Raw genomic sequence first — 14,827 nt, forward strand, 5'->3', positions numbered from 1 at the left:
CCTTTGTGTTCAACACTGAGCCACCCACCCATGCACACGAAGGGAGGGGTAGAGTCAGCATGAGGACAAGAAGTTATAAGACCCCTTCCTCCTGGCAGGAAAAGGGAAGGAAGCTCTGCAGAAAGCTTGCTCCCCAATTTCCCAATCCAGCTGCCCGCCAGATGGGCCAGGCCAGCTGCTCCTGCCATTCTAACATGGTCAGGCCCTTTCCCCACACCAGGGGAAGATCCGGTTTATCCCCAGTTCCTTCCTGCCAGGGGCCTGGCTTTTGCCAATGCCTCCAGGACAGACACTGTGCAACTACTCAGGGCTAGGGAGTGGGACACAGGCAGTGTTGACCAGCTGAGGCACTCAATTTACTGGTTCACCTGCAGTTTAGAGACAGTGACTCTCTAGTCTCGGCAGCCACCTCTGTAAGACAGGACCAATAATATGAGGCCACCAGGGACCAGGCTCAGGGTTGGGGGACCAAGGGAAGGGTGAGCAAGGCTGGACAGCAGCTTCTGCAGCTTGCCTCCCCTGCACAGATCCACGTCCCCAGCTCAGGCTCCCAAGCTGCCACCCTTCCCTCGCCCACTTTGAGCTCCTACAGCCAAGGACAGCTCATGCCTTGACCTGCTTCATCACTGGACCAGGACCACGTGGTCCTGGAGCCGCAGGGCCCTAGAGTTCTCACAGGCCATACCTGCCGTCCTCGAAGGTAGGGTTAGAGTCCTAGAAGCAGTGCCTGGGAGGGGAGTCCCAGTGAATGTGGTTTATTGGGGAGTGTTCTCAGGAGCAGGGCAGTGAAGGAAGCGGGGCGGGGCTGGGGAGAAACCAAGGCAAAGATGTGACCTCTAGCTTCAGCTGGATCCCATGGAGCTCGGGAGCACCGTGGATTGGCCCATCCCACCTGAAGGCAAAGGGGCCAGTCTCTGCTACCCTGGGTCAGACACTGGTTTTAGGGGATGGGGATGGGGTTGGGGGATGGGCTCCTGGGAGGGGATAATCTCCCAGCTTGTCAGAACAGGATAGTTCTTCAGAGAAGCAGGCAGCAGTGAGCCTCTCACACAGTACCAACTCTCCCATAGCAGCTGGGAGCTGCATCTTTGGCTGGTGAAGGGACCCAAGCAGGCACCCACAGCAGCCACGGATGTACCCTACTCAGAGTTTGGGGGACTCCAGTGGGCCAGCCAAGTGCTCACCCACACACTCACCTGCAGTCCTGGCCAGGAAGGGCAAGGCCTTGTCTCCAGATGGGCAAATGGGGGCCCTGGGAACCAGAGGGACACAGGAGCAGCTAAGCCAGGACCAGAGCCCAGGCCGAGTGACCTCACTTCCAGAGCAGGGTCACCAACCTGCGCTTGTTGACCTGCGTCTTCCCCGAAGCCTCATGAAGCTGTGGGGCCTGCGTAAGCGGGGGTTTCTGGGGAGAGAGTCTAGGAGAGGCAGGGCGAGGAGAACTAAGTAGGGTTTCTAGTCCTCAGCCGGCTTTTCCCATGGACAAATCACAGACAGGGTGGCTGTGACAGAGAACCCCAGACAGGCCCCACACAGCCACCTGCTGTCCTCCCCTCCTGGGCTGGGTGAGGGGAGGGTGCTGGCTGGGAGTCTGTGGGGAGGAGGTCCTGTGTCTCCTCATCTTAGAGGTGGGGCTGGGAAGATCCAGAGTCACCCACTGCAGGAGTCTCAAGGGCCGAACCCCACAAGCTGCAGGTTTTTCCCACGGATAAATCCCTGACCGGGTGGGTGTGCCAGGAATTCCGGACTCAGGAAATGCCCAGGGAACCCGAGACAGGGTCCACACGCCTGGCCGCCATGGTCACATAGGACACTTTTGTGTAAATTAGAAGAAGGCACTCTCACCAGGAAAGACAAACCAACAAAACACATTCCCTTTTTGCCAGTGAACGTCAGAAAGAGCCCTTTCTTCAGAGTGGGCCTGTCCCGGCCCTCCCAGCCCCCACCCGCTGCCAAGCCTTGGTTCCGCTGGGTCTATCCCGACTCAGCCTGCCAGCACTGCCCTCCACCCATGCCCTACCCCTCCCTGTGGGGACAACCCCACCATCCACTCTGGGCCCCCAGAAACTGAGACCTGTTTCCAGGGTGACAGAGCAGGAGAAGGCCGGGATGTGTGCCTTCAGGCTCTGAAGCCCTGAACTAGGGCAGCGCTGGAGCAGCATCTCAATGAAGCCGCTGACAGATTCTAGGCCTCACGCCAGCTGCACACCAGACCTGGGAGGGAACCCAGGCCGTGCCAGGCTGACAGGGCTGGTGGAATCAGGGCTGTGGAGCACACAGAGGCCACCCAGCCACCTTGGCCACAGAGATGCCCCAAAGGCAGCAGAGGGAGAGGGGCCGTGAGGGTCTCATTCAATTCGGGGCATCCTGTGAGCCCTGCCAGGGGCCTGCGGCAGCTGGACAGACATCCAACTCCATCCTGCCCGAGGGGGCTGGGAACCTCCTCCCCTCCTGCCAGCAGCCTGGCTGCTCACCTCAGCACAGATGCGGGGACAGCAGAAAGTGCTGGGGAGGGGGGCCCTCTACAGAGTGCAATCCTGCAGTCCTCAGTCCTGCCTGCCCATCAGTCCCCCGGGCGGTGTCAGGGCCCCACTGCATTCCACGAGCCTGCAATGGGGTCCAGCATCGCTTTTTATTGTTGTTGTTTTTTAAGACTCCAGGAGATTCAACTCCGCAGCCAGTCAGGTCAGGAACTACTGAATTGATCAATATTGTCCCTATTGGAATGAGCCTGCTGTTGTCACCACGGTGAGTGGCGCGGTATGGATCTTGACTCGGGACTCTCTGCCTCACACTCCCCATACACTCAATGTGGCCTGGATACCTCCAGAAATGGGATTCCTGAGACTCCACCGGAGATCAGGTGGCACCGCAGCAAGCCTGCTTCCCACACCTCCTCTCCCAGCTGGAGAGGCATCTGACTCCATCCTCCCCCAGGGGGCTGGGCACCTCCTTCCCTCCCCCCAGCAGACCAGCAGACTGGTTGCTCACCTCAGCACAGCTGTGTGGACCACAGAAGGCGTTAGGGGAGGAGGTCCCACACTGAGTGCAAACTTGGTCCTCAGTCTCCTGCCTCTCTCTCCCTGCAGCCAGCCCCCTTCTGTGTCCTGAGCAGCCCCCTGCATGCCCAGATCCTCTCAGTCCTCCCTGCCTTCAGCCTCCTGTGAGCGGATGGAGGGAGGGATACAGTTCTTCTGTTCCTGTAGGTCAATCCCAGCTTCATGGCTTTCCCAGCATGAAGAAGTGGGCTGTTCTTCCAGGCCCACTGTGGGAATCGCTGGAGATGGTGCCGTGACCTTTAAGTCGCGCTGCAGGACCAGCAAGCCCCAGAACCCAGACTGCACCCACGGATGCCCCCCTTCACCGTTCTCTGCTCCTCACACGGGGGCAGTGGCTCCCCCTTTCAAAGGTCCCTCTGCCCCAGGGGACTTTCAATCCCTCCCTCAGTGACCACCTTGGTTTGAAAAACGCTAATGAGGAGGCCGCTGTGTTCCTGCTGCAACAGAGAACCCCTGGAGCTAGTGAAACCTGAGTCCTGGGCATAGCCTGGATGCAAAGCATTTCTGAGCTCGCACAACCTGCACGAAGACGTATGTGGGAAAGTGTCTTAGAGCACGTTCATTGTTCTCTGGCGAAACCTAATTAAGACGCAACCCTAGCTTCCTTGAGAATCTGCCGCATGCCATCACGTAATTCCTAAGAGAGGTTTAGGCTCCCTAACAAAGCTAAGGCTTCAATTTTCCAGTAAAATTTATGAACTAAAGCCCCTCCACACACCCATCAGGGCACCACTCTCTATGGTGGGGACCTCTACCTCCACCTCACCACTCTCTCTTTTTCCCTAACAGCTCTGCCAAAAGGAAGTCAGAATTACAGCGGTGCAGGGAGGGACCGGGGCAGATCCAGAGTGTCATGGGGGTGAGCAAGGCTGGCCTCATGGGCAGAGCCTGGCACCAGCAGGAAGAGTGATAGTCCCAGGAGGCAGGCTGGTGGCACCTGGGAGGTCTGGGGCCTCAAGTGGCCAGATAGGGATCATCTCAAACGACAGAGCCCTAGTAAGTCAGCATCCCAGAACCCAGGAGGGCTGAGGCCTTGGGTTGGCAGAATAACTGTGCACATGGCAGGTGCTTTTCCATGTGCTTGATGTTTATCAGCTCCTTTCATCTTCCCAGCAATTCTGTACTATCTACTTTCACCCCCATTTTACAGACACAGTAACTGAGGCACAGAGAGACTATGTTGCTTGCTTAGAGTCATACAATTGATATGTGAGAGTCAGGATTTGAGCCCAGGTAGTGTGGCTCAGCGCCCACCCCACTAGACCACCACACCACAACCACATCACAACTCAAGCACGTGGCAGAGAGGAGGAGGTGGAGGTGGAGGAAGGCGCAGTCCTAGACCCAGTTATCGGGTGTTCAGGTTACTACGACTTCCTAACTCCAAAACTTAATGGCTTAAAATATCATTAGTGATTAATTTTGCTCATGAGTCTACAGTTTGGACAGGTCGTGGTGGGAAGGTTCGTTTCTTCTCTGCAAGGCAGTAGCTGGGGCAGCGCGTCTGGGGACTCCAGGGTGCAGTTGTAAGATGATTCTCGCAGTCAGTGAGAACTGGCTGCTGGCCAGGAGCTCGGCCAGGGCTGAGAGCTGGGGTCTCCATTCCCCTCCACATGGGCCTCTCCACAGGCTGCTCAGCCTCCCCCTCAGTGCTGTGGCTGGGTTCCAAGAGTGGGAACCCCAAGAGACAGGAGGTAGAAGATGACAGTGTCTGAAAGCCTTGGCTCCGAAGTGGCAATGGCATCACTTTTGCCATATTCTGTTATGTGAAGCAGTCACATATTCCAGATTCAACAGGAGGGGATATAAAGCTGACCTCTAGATGGAAAGAGTGTCGGAATTTGAGGGCCAGGTTTTAAAACTACCACACTGGGCCTGGGATCTAGAGGAAGGGCTGGATTCCAGGAATGAGGGCGAAGTGGCTGTTTGATCTTGCTCAAGGCAGACTAAAGGGAAGGTAAATTGACTGTAACACTTTCAAGTCCCCAGTGTGTACCGGGTGTTGGCCCTCATGGCCATTATCTCAACTTACCTCGCAACAACCCTCTGACACAGGTTTTTACCAGTCTTAGATTTAAAGAAAAATTGCAAAGATAGTATAGAGAGTTTCTATATTCTCCACACCCAATTTCCCCTATTTTCATCATCATACATTAGTATGATACATTTGCCACAATTAATAAACCAGTATTGACATCAGCCCTACAAGACTAACACTATTATTAAAGTATAAGTTCGTACTTTATTTGGATTTCCTCAGTGATTTTTTTTCCTGATATCCTTTTTCTGTTCTAGGATACTGCATTACATTTAGCCATCATGTCTTCTTAGGCCTCCATTGGCTGCAATAGTTTCTCAGACTTTTCTTGTTTTTGATGATCTTGACAGTTTTGAGGAGTACCAGTCAGGTATTTTGAAGAATGTTCCTCAGCTGGGATTTGTCTGTTGTTTTAGGTTATGGATTTTCGGGAGGAAGACCTCGGAGGTGAAATGCCATTTTCATTACATCCTATCAAGGGTACATATACATCACCACCGTGACCTTAACAGTGATGTTAACTGTGTTAACAGTCAACAGAAGTAGTGTTTGTCAGGTTTCTCCACTATGAATTATGCTTTCTTCTCTTTTCTGCCTGTGCTGTTTGGAAGTAAGTCACCATGTGGAGCCCACCTTTAAGGAGCAGGAAGCTACGCTCATCCTTGAGTATCTATGAATATCAACTGCAATTCTGCATTTTTATATCTTCTCCCCCTTTTCTCTATGTAGTCATTTATTTGTATAAGTACGAACTCATGGATATTTCTCTTAGACTTTGGGTAATAATCCAGTACTACTGTATTTATTTTATTGCTCCATTCGTTCCAGCTTTAGCCACTGGAGCTCTACCAGTTGCTCCCATGTCCCTTTGACATACTCCCATCACTTCTTCCTTGGATCTTCCTTACTTTCTGGCACTGCAAGATGTTCCAGGTTCATCCTGTACATTTCCTGTTCCAATCCTAGAATCAGCCATTTTTACAAGAAGCCCTGTTTTTTTGCGGGGTTTTTTAGAATTGGAGAATGATATTAGAAACCAAAATCTGAGCACTAAGTGTGCTCATTGCTAGTGGGCTGTCATTGCTTCTAAGTGCTCTGAGCTGACAGAGCATAGAAATATATGCATATCTACTAACCTGTAGGTACAACACAATAGATATATACAAACATATAAATATTTCTATATGTCACTAACTGTATCTATATTAAACTTGATTTCATGCTAATATTACAACTCTAATAAATTATCATAAGGATCACTCTAGCCTTCTCGCCTTGCCTGTCTGTAACCTTTCACTCCCACAGTGAGAAACCTGCCTGTTACACTATCCATTGACTTACTCATTCAATTCCAATACATATGTATAGTGGTACTGGAATTGTTAACCACACTCCATAAGAAACAACTTTATCAACTAGAGTACAGTGCTTAAGCACAGTTTCTTTAGCCTTTAATCTTATAGACTCACTCATTACCAAAGTTACTTAGATCAGAAACTCCCACCCTTCCCCCACTTCAGTGAAGTTGTTTTACATGTTTTTAATAGTTAGTTTTATCACATTTTGCATTCCATCTTAGGATCCTCCAATCTCCTAAACGATTATTTTATTTTGTGTAAAATGGACTGTTTTGTGTTATAAATTTCTACAGGTCTTGACAAGCATATAGTGTCAGGTATCCATCTGCAATATCATACAGATAATTTCACCCACCTAAGAAAACCACTATGCTTCACCTATTCAGCCATTCCCTAACTCTCAAGAACCTTTCCATTTTAAGCATATTTAAATGTTTTTTTCAAAGCCTATTTGATGCACATTATCTTATTTAATCTACAAAGCAATCCTGTGTGTTAGGAAGAGCAAAAAACATCATTCCCATTCTATAGAGAAGGAGACTGAGGCTTAGAAGTACTAACAGGCCTGTCTTTGGCCACATGGTTAGTATGTGCAGACTTCAGACTAGCCCTGCTGCTTTTTTTCTGCTCTACTCAGGCCAAGAATGGTTCCAAACCCAAAGGGTACAGAGAAGGAGGGGGGTTGGGTTTGCAATCAGGCAGATAACAAGGCTGTAATGAAAACAAGCCTTGGGCTGACAGAGGGACATATGAACTCTGGTTCTGGTTCTGCCATCCATTCACTGGGCAGCCTTGAATAAATCACTTTCCTTGGTTGGGCCTCAGTTTTCTCCTATATAAAGTAAAAGATGAGGTGACTCTTGAGGTCCCATCCAAGTCTGGCAGGCTATGTCTGGCCTTTGGCATGAAGCTGACTGCAGTTAACAGGGAGGCTTGGTGGGCAGGCAGAGGAGATGACTGGAGCAGTAAGGTTCAAATCCACCACAGAGAAGCAGGCCTACATAAGGCCAGTGATGAGTGGCGCTGGGGTCAAGGTGGGTGTGCTTTAGGTGACAGCTCCCAAGACTACTCCAGGATCCACTTCCTGCTCTCTAGGTGGTAAAACCACAAATGCTTTTATATCCCATTCCATGGTTTATGGTAGTGTTTTTCAAACAGTAGTTCAAGACCCAATGCATCATGATCTGTGATTTTTGTTTGTTTGTTTGTTTGTTTGAGACAGAGTCTTGCTCTGTCATCCAGGCGGGAGTGCAGTGGTGGGATCTTGGCTAACTACAACCTGTACCTCCTGAACTCAAGAGATTCTCCTGCCTCAGCCTCCCAAGTAGCTGGGACTACAGGCACACACCACCATGTCCAGCTAATTTTCTGCATTGTAGTAGAGACAAGGTTTCACTATGTTGCCCAAAATGGTCTCGAACTCCTGAGTTCAGATGATCCACCTACCTTGGCCTCCCAAAGTGCTGGGATTACAGGCATGAGGCACCATGCCTGGCGATCTGTGATTTTTTTAAAAATAGAAAGAAACAGAATATAATAGAGTAGATCAATGCATTCAACAGAATACGACAGATAAGTATAAACTTTTGCTTCCATTATATGTGTGAGTAATATGTCAAAATTTTACATGTGTTGGTCAAACAAGATGAAATCCCTGGCCGAGAGAGTACCTTTTACATCGCAGTCTCATTTAGCCTTACTGTAACCCTGTGAAGAGGGATAATTATTAGCATCATTCCTATTCTCCCAGTGCAGAAAGTGAGACCCAGAGAGGGTGAATGGTGTGTTTATGGCCCCCAGTTAGTGAGGGGGCAGGGCCATGAGGAACACATCAGCTCCCAGACATAGCTGGGGATTCTTGCATTTAACCCCACACAAAATTGTGGCACTTGTCTGCTTCTCAAAGTCCAGAGAGGCACAGCTCATGAGGAAAAGGTCCAGGTTGCAGGGTGTCTGGCCAGCTCCATGTTGGCTTGGCAGGATGAGGGGGTCACAGAGGCTCAGTGGTAGTTCAGCCAGGACCAGGCTCTGCCAGCTGGGGCAATGAGGGCAGGGGAGCAAGTTGGCAGGAGAGGTCACATGGGCCTGATCCATCCTCCCATATGCCACACACAAACCACACGTAGCCGACCCACTGGCGATGGCAGACCCTGGCTGCTCCCAGACTCCCTCAGTGCCCTAAATCTCAGCCCCAGCACGTGGGGGTCCTACGGTGTTCCCATCAGTCCTGCCTCTGCTACACCAGGTTCTCTTGCTTTGTCTGAGGCCAACATGACCCCACCAGACTGTTTTTTTGTTTTTTTTTTTTGTTTTTGCCCTTTTCTGTCTTTCTTGTCCCCCTGATTTGGACACCCACAGCACCACTGGGTTGTTTTGTGATTTATGAGCTCACGAAGCTCACTAATCCTTCTCCCTCAGTTACCTTGATGTAAAGAAGTCCTCACTTTTTCTGCAGGCAGGAGGGCCCTACTTCTCCCTGCTACATAGACCACCAAGCCCTGGGCAGGACCCTCCCATGGGGCTGTGTGGTTTATTTGTGGTCTATTCATTCAAAGGTCGTCATTGTCTGAAAACTCCTGACAGTGATGAGAAAAGGCAAGCAAAATGAGGGAAAGGAGGAGTTTCCCTGCAGCATAAGTCTTTCAACCAAACTCTTCCTGGCCATTGCCCCTCAGTGAGCTGGGGGCCACCACCAGGCTTCAGTGGGTCTTGGCGTCTCCCAGCGACTGGGGCCTGAGGGCACTGGGCAGAACCATTCACAGCTTTGGTGGGAATTTGTCTGCAGGCCAGTGACCCTGACATCTCTTCAGGTGTCACCGACTCAGGCCACTTCTGACCCCCTTCCTCCTAGCTCCTGACACCTCCTTCTGTTTCTTTCTCTTTTGAGACAGAGTCTCACTCTGTCGCTCAGGCTGGAGTACAGTGGCACGGTCTTGGCTCACTACAACCTCTGCCTCCCAGGTTCAAGCCATCCTTCCACCTCAGCTTCCCAAGAAGCTAGGATTACAAGTGTGCAACACCACACCTGGCTAATTTTTGTACTTTTAGTGGAGACAGGGTTTCACCATGTTGGCCAGGCTGGTCTCAAACTCCTGACCTCAGGTAATCCATTTGCTTCGGCCTCCCAAAGTGCTGGGATTGCGGGTGTGAGCCACTGCACCTGGTCAAACTCCTCCCGGTTTTGCATTTTTCCTTAGCCCTTCCCACCATCTGTCAATATGCTTCTCTTACCTTTCACCCATGGGCCTTCCCTGCTACAATGAAGCACAGGGATCTTCATTTTGTTCATGGCTTTCTCCTTGCTGCCTAGAACAATCTCTGGCACATAGCAAATATGTTACAAATACTTGCTGAGTGAATGAATGAATTCCTTGGGTCCTAAAATGAATGAATGAATGAATGAAGCTCTTGTGCAAAAAAAAAAAAAAAACCATTCTGTGGCATGTCCAACACCCTTTAGACACACAGAGTGAATTCTAGAAAAGCAGTTGTTTGGACTCTATGGTGGCTGGTCCAGAACCAGTCAAGCGCAAGCCAGACTCTCTCCTTGGTCAACCCTGTTGAAGCTAGTGGCTGACCCCAAGGCTGGGATTACTTCAGAGTGGCTCTTCTATCTGGCCTGGCCCCAGGACACCAGCAGGAGCTGCTGCAGGAGCCCTCCCCGTCCCCGCCCTCCACACCTGGGCCAGCACTGGACATCTTGAGGCACTCCTCTCTGTTTTGGACCTTCCCCCAAAACCGGTTAGGAGGCATGGCCCGAGCCCAGAGCTTCTTTGGTTTCCTTAGAAGGGGCCAGGACCCTGGGGTCCCCAGGAGGGAGATAAGGGAGGCCTGAGGCTGCTGGGCTAGGGAAGCTGATGCTCAGCTTGAACTGGGACCCCTCGTGGACCCAGTGAAGGGTACACTGAACCCCGGCCTTGGGCCCAGGGACGGAGACATCGAGGCCAAGGCAGGCCTCGGAGAGGGCGGGCAGAGAGAATGGGACAGACAGAGAACAGAACGCCTGGAAAAACAGAGATAAAAACACAGAGAGGGAGAAAGATGGGGAGACTCCTAGAGGGAGACCAAAAGGGAAACGGCCGGTGGGTGGAAGGCCCAGAGACTGACAGAGACAGAGGACAAGAGAGCGGCAGAGGACGCAGCCAAGGTTGGCGCGGCAGCCGGGCTGCGCCGGGCGCGGCTGAATCGCCGCTCTGTTCCCGGAGCGCACTGAGGGGCTTTCTTCACCGCCGTGGGAAAGTGGTGGGCGAGCGCGCGCCCTGACGGGTCAGCAGTGTGGACGGTAATTAGCCGGATTAGGGCTGGAGTCGCGCGGCCCGGGCGGGGCCTGCCCGGGAACAAAAGGCCCCTCTTTGCCCGGGCAAACCGCAGGGTCGCGAGGTCACAGAGTAGGGTCCCCCAGGAGCGGGTGAGGGGATGCGTGCCCAGAAAATGGGGCCTCTGTGCACCTGGTGGGGGCCGCTCGCGGGCCTGGGACCCCAGGGAGGCGGCAGCCCCGCTTCAGGGTGCAGACTTGGGGGCGCTGGCGGACAGCAGGGAGGAAGAAAATGGACAGAAGCCGAGAATGGAGGCCGGAGACGGGAAGACACCAAGGGAGCAAGAAGCTGGCTGTTCTTATTAATAATAGTGCCTGTGACATGGGCAACATTTATTGAGCGTTTGCTGTATATCAGCTCCACGCCCAGTCTGGGAGACATATACACCATCTGATTCAATCATCATAACGACCTCCTAAATCAGATACTGTCATATCCGAGTTTTACAGATAAGAGAGGTGAGGTGCAAGGGCTGTGGTTTGCCTGAGGTCACACAGTCAGAAGAGGTGCCTCACCTTTGCTGGCAGATAGTAAGCACCCAACAATGATGTGATGAATGAATGACAAGGTTGGCAGTGTCTGGAAAAGGCAGAAACACAAGAGAGCCCCTGGCCTCACCCCCTGGCCACCCACAGCCTGGGGATGCTTGGGAAGTGGAAGCTCCCAGCCTTCAGGGAAGCTGCCTGGGAGATCTACAGAGGGTGACAGGGTTGGCGGGGGGCGCTGTCAGCCCTGACACCTCACCCACTTGGGGCAGTGTAGAGGACACCAGTCACTAGGATCAGGGGCTCAAGGGATGGGACCTGTTTCTTTCCAGCAGCCCCCACAGAACTGTAGCCCCCTCCTGGCTCTCTGCCTACAGCCCCAGGTCTCTCCAAAGCCCAAGGCAGTGTGAAGGGCTGATGGAGCCCCACGGGAGTGGGAAGAGGAGGCCCTGGGGCCTTCCCCCACCACCCAGCCCTCACCAGCCATGCCTGAGGGTCAGAAAGGCTCTGACTTTCCAAAAGTCTTTTCTGTGCTGTGGGTGTCATGCCCCAGCTGACTAAACATCTCTCCTCACCGGAGATGTCATCAGAGACAACATGCTCCAACCCACAACCACCAGCAGGTGATGGGATGGGAGAAGCCAACAGGTGGGCCTCGTGTGGGGCATTAGGGGCCGTGGGACCTGTGGCAAAGCCTGCTGTCAACCAGACAGTCCCTGCTCACTGTGGCCCATGAGCGCCATATGGGCCGAGCTGGTCAGGCCAGAGCTTTTAAAGAGAAATAAGAATTCCAGGCCAGGTATGGTGGCTCATGCCTGTAATCCCAGCACTTTGGGAGACTGAGGTGGGTGGATCACCTGAGATCAGGAGTTCAAGACCAGCCTGGCCAACAGGATGAAATCCCAACTCTACTAAAGGTACAAAAATTATCCGGGCGTGGTGGTGCATGTCTGTAATCCCAGCTACTTGGGAGGCTGAGGCAGGAGAATTGCTTGAACTCGGGAGGTGGAGGTTGCGGTGAGCCAAGATCACACTACTGCACTCCAGCCTAGGTGACAGTCAGACTCCGTCAAAAATAAAGAAAAGAAATCCAGCTTTTTGGGTGGGATTTCTGAGTTGTAAAGCCTGAGGTGGGCCAGGCTAACCCAGGTAGGGGCCAGCTTCAGTGGCAGGTTGGCAGCTTCTTCTTCTTCTTGGTGCTCTGAGCCTCTGGAAGAAGAAACGCCCTGTTCCCTCCCGTCACACCCACTTCTCCCAGCTTCTCCCAGGCCAGTGAATAAAAGGAGGGAGTAGGTTGGGTGCTTGGGGATGCCCAGTCCCTGCCCACATCCCTGTGCCCTGCCTCAGAGCTGTTCCCTGCTAGACGCTGCACCTGCAGGCTGGAGAGGCTCAGGCAGGAAGTCTCCAGGCCACTGGAATCTGTGTGACCAGGCACATGGCCAAGAGATGGCGATCGTCACACCCAGCTCAGCTGGGGGAAGCCCAGTGACCCATTCAATGAGGGTTTCCTCTGGGGACACAGAACTGGGGTTTGCAAGCTGCAGGCCCAGGAGGAGGAAAGGCCTGCTTCCGCCTGACTCCCTCCCACCCCACCTCCACCCAGCTCCACCAGCTTCTCCCCATGTGTGGGGTTAATACTATCCCACTTCTAGGCCAAAGAAACTGAGGCGCAGAAGGCTGGTGTATTTGAAGGGAGTGGAGAGGGAGCATCTGAGGGTACAGCTTCAAGGAGCTCCAACAGTGAGATCTGTTGGAAAAGTGGTGTCTTCTTAAAAACTGACATGTGTTTTGCATGTTCCTTCCTAATATACACATGGCTATTCAATATGAAAATGATGGCAGTTTTCTTCCTACAGTCTGATAAATCTGATGCTCTCGAGGATGAGCCATGCTTGTTCTGAAGCGTCTGGAACCCCTGGCACTACCCCGTGTACCCACACAGTCCACACCCATGAGAGAGAGAAGCGGGGGCTGTACCCAGAGTCAGCTCATGACAAAGTGGACCTGAACCCAGGCCCCCACTTTCTTGGAGGGCATAATATGTATGAAGGGGGTTCTGTTACTGCTCATGCCTCTCCTTAGGTGCCCCATTGCCACCTCCTGGAAACTAGGGGTGGGGGAGGCCGCTTCTCCTTCCATGGGGCAGGCACAGCTGTGGCTCAAAGCTGGGCCCCTGACGGGTGACTGTCCGCCTACAGATCTGGAAATGCACAAACATGGATGTAGCCTCTGTTTTCTCCTCCTTTTGCAACCTCCACTTTCTCTCCTTTTTCCAACAAAAACTTCTACCATAGCAGTGGCTTCTTCCAGCTCCTGAGAGGGGCAGGCCTGGGCAGCAAAGGCCCGGGGTGTCAGGAGGGCCTCAGGCCCCGGGCTAACAGCTAAGAAGTGGCAGTAAAAATCCAGGGGTCAGGCCTCTCTCTCCCATGGCCCCTGAAAGAGCAGGAGTCAGGGAGCAGAGGCCAAGGGGTTGGGCAGCCAGAGAAAGGGAGGGGCGAGCAGGGGACAGCTGCCCTCGCAGGGAAGGAGGCAGTTCAACTCAGCTTGAACTCAGGGGAGGAGCTTTAGAACCAGGGCAGAGGGAAGAACATAAATCTCTGGGCCTCAGCAGCTCTGCAGAGTGACCTGGGGATCGGGGTGGCTCTTGCACCTCTTCCGCAAGGCCTCCCCACTTTTCCCTTCTAGTGGCTGACGGTGATTTCTGAGACCAACAGCCCAGGATCGCTGATGGCCCGGTAAACGCCTGCTTCCCGCCCCAACTCCCACCCCATCAGGGTGGGGGACAGGTTTAGGGGGGAGTGTTATTCAAAAGAAAACCCAGGTTCTGGTGAGAAAGCCTCCATTTCCAAGAAATGTCGGAAATATTTGGAGTTGTTTCAGTCCCCGATCAAATTTCAGAGCTCAGCATTCCCAGCCAGGCCCAGAACATTTCGGTCAGATTCCCCTCTTCCCCTCTTTCCCCACTTTGCAGACAGCCAGCTGGGGGACTCAAATTCCAGCCTGGGATGTGCAAGGCAGCAGTTCAGCCCTTTCTGCCAGTGGGAAAGGAGGAGTTTCATTCCAAGGTTTATGGCCAGTTACATTGACCACCTATTCAAAACTCCAGCCTGAAGGAAAACCAAATTCCCAAAAGTGTCTCCCCTGTCCCCAGCTCTCCACCCCTTGCCTACCTCCACCCTGTCTTCTGGGGCACAGGTATATACAGACACAGGTCTCCTGGCCTTGAGAGGCCAAACTACAGCATAGTCACCAAGGAGGCCTGCATCTCAGGAAGGGCGCAGAGAGGAATCTACTCTACCCGTCTGTGAGCTTGATATCACAGCTCTGGACATGCACTGAGGAAAGATGGGTTTGTCCGTCCAAAATGCAGTAAGCCATGAATGAGTTCAGCATCTGATCCAGGTAGCCTCTGTGTCCTGCTGATGGGCTGAGGGAGGACACTAGAATGGCCAGGCCCCCGTGGGTGGATTCCAGCCAGCCTTTCATAGCATCCTCTGCCATGTGGGCCTGGAGGGTGGAGTAGTTCAGGTTGAAGGCTTTGTGACTTCTCAGGGGCTGGACCTCGAGGCCT

The sequence above is a fragment of the Sapajus apella genome, unplaced genomic scaffold (genome assembly GCF_009761245.1).
Source record: "Sapajus apella isolate SASKATOON/1434 unplaced genomic scaffold, GSC_monkey_1.0 scaffold44, whole genome shotgun sequence".
Lineage (NCBI taxonomy): Eukaryota > Metazoa > Chordata > Mammalia > Primates > Cebidae > Sapajus > Sapajus apella.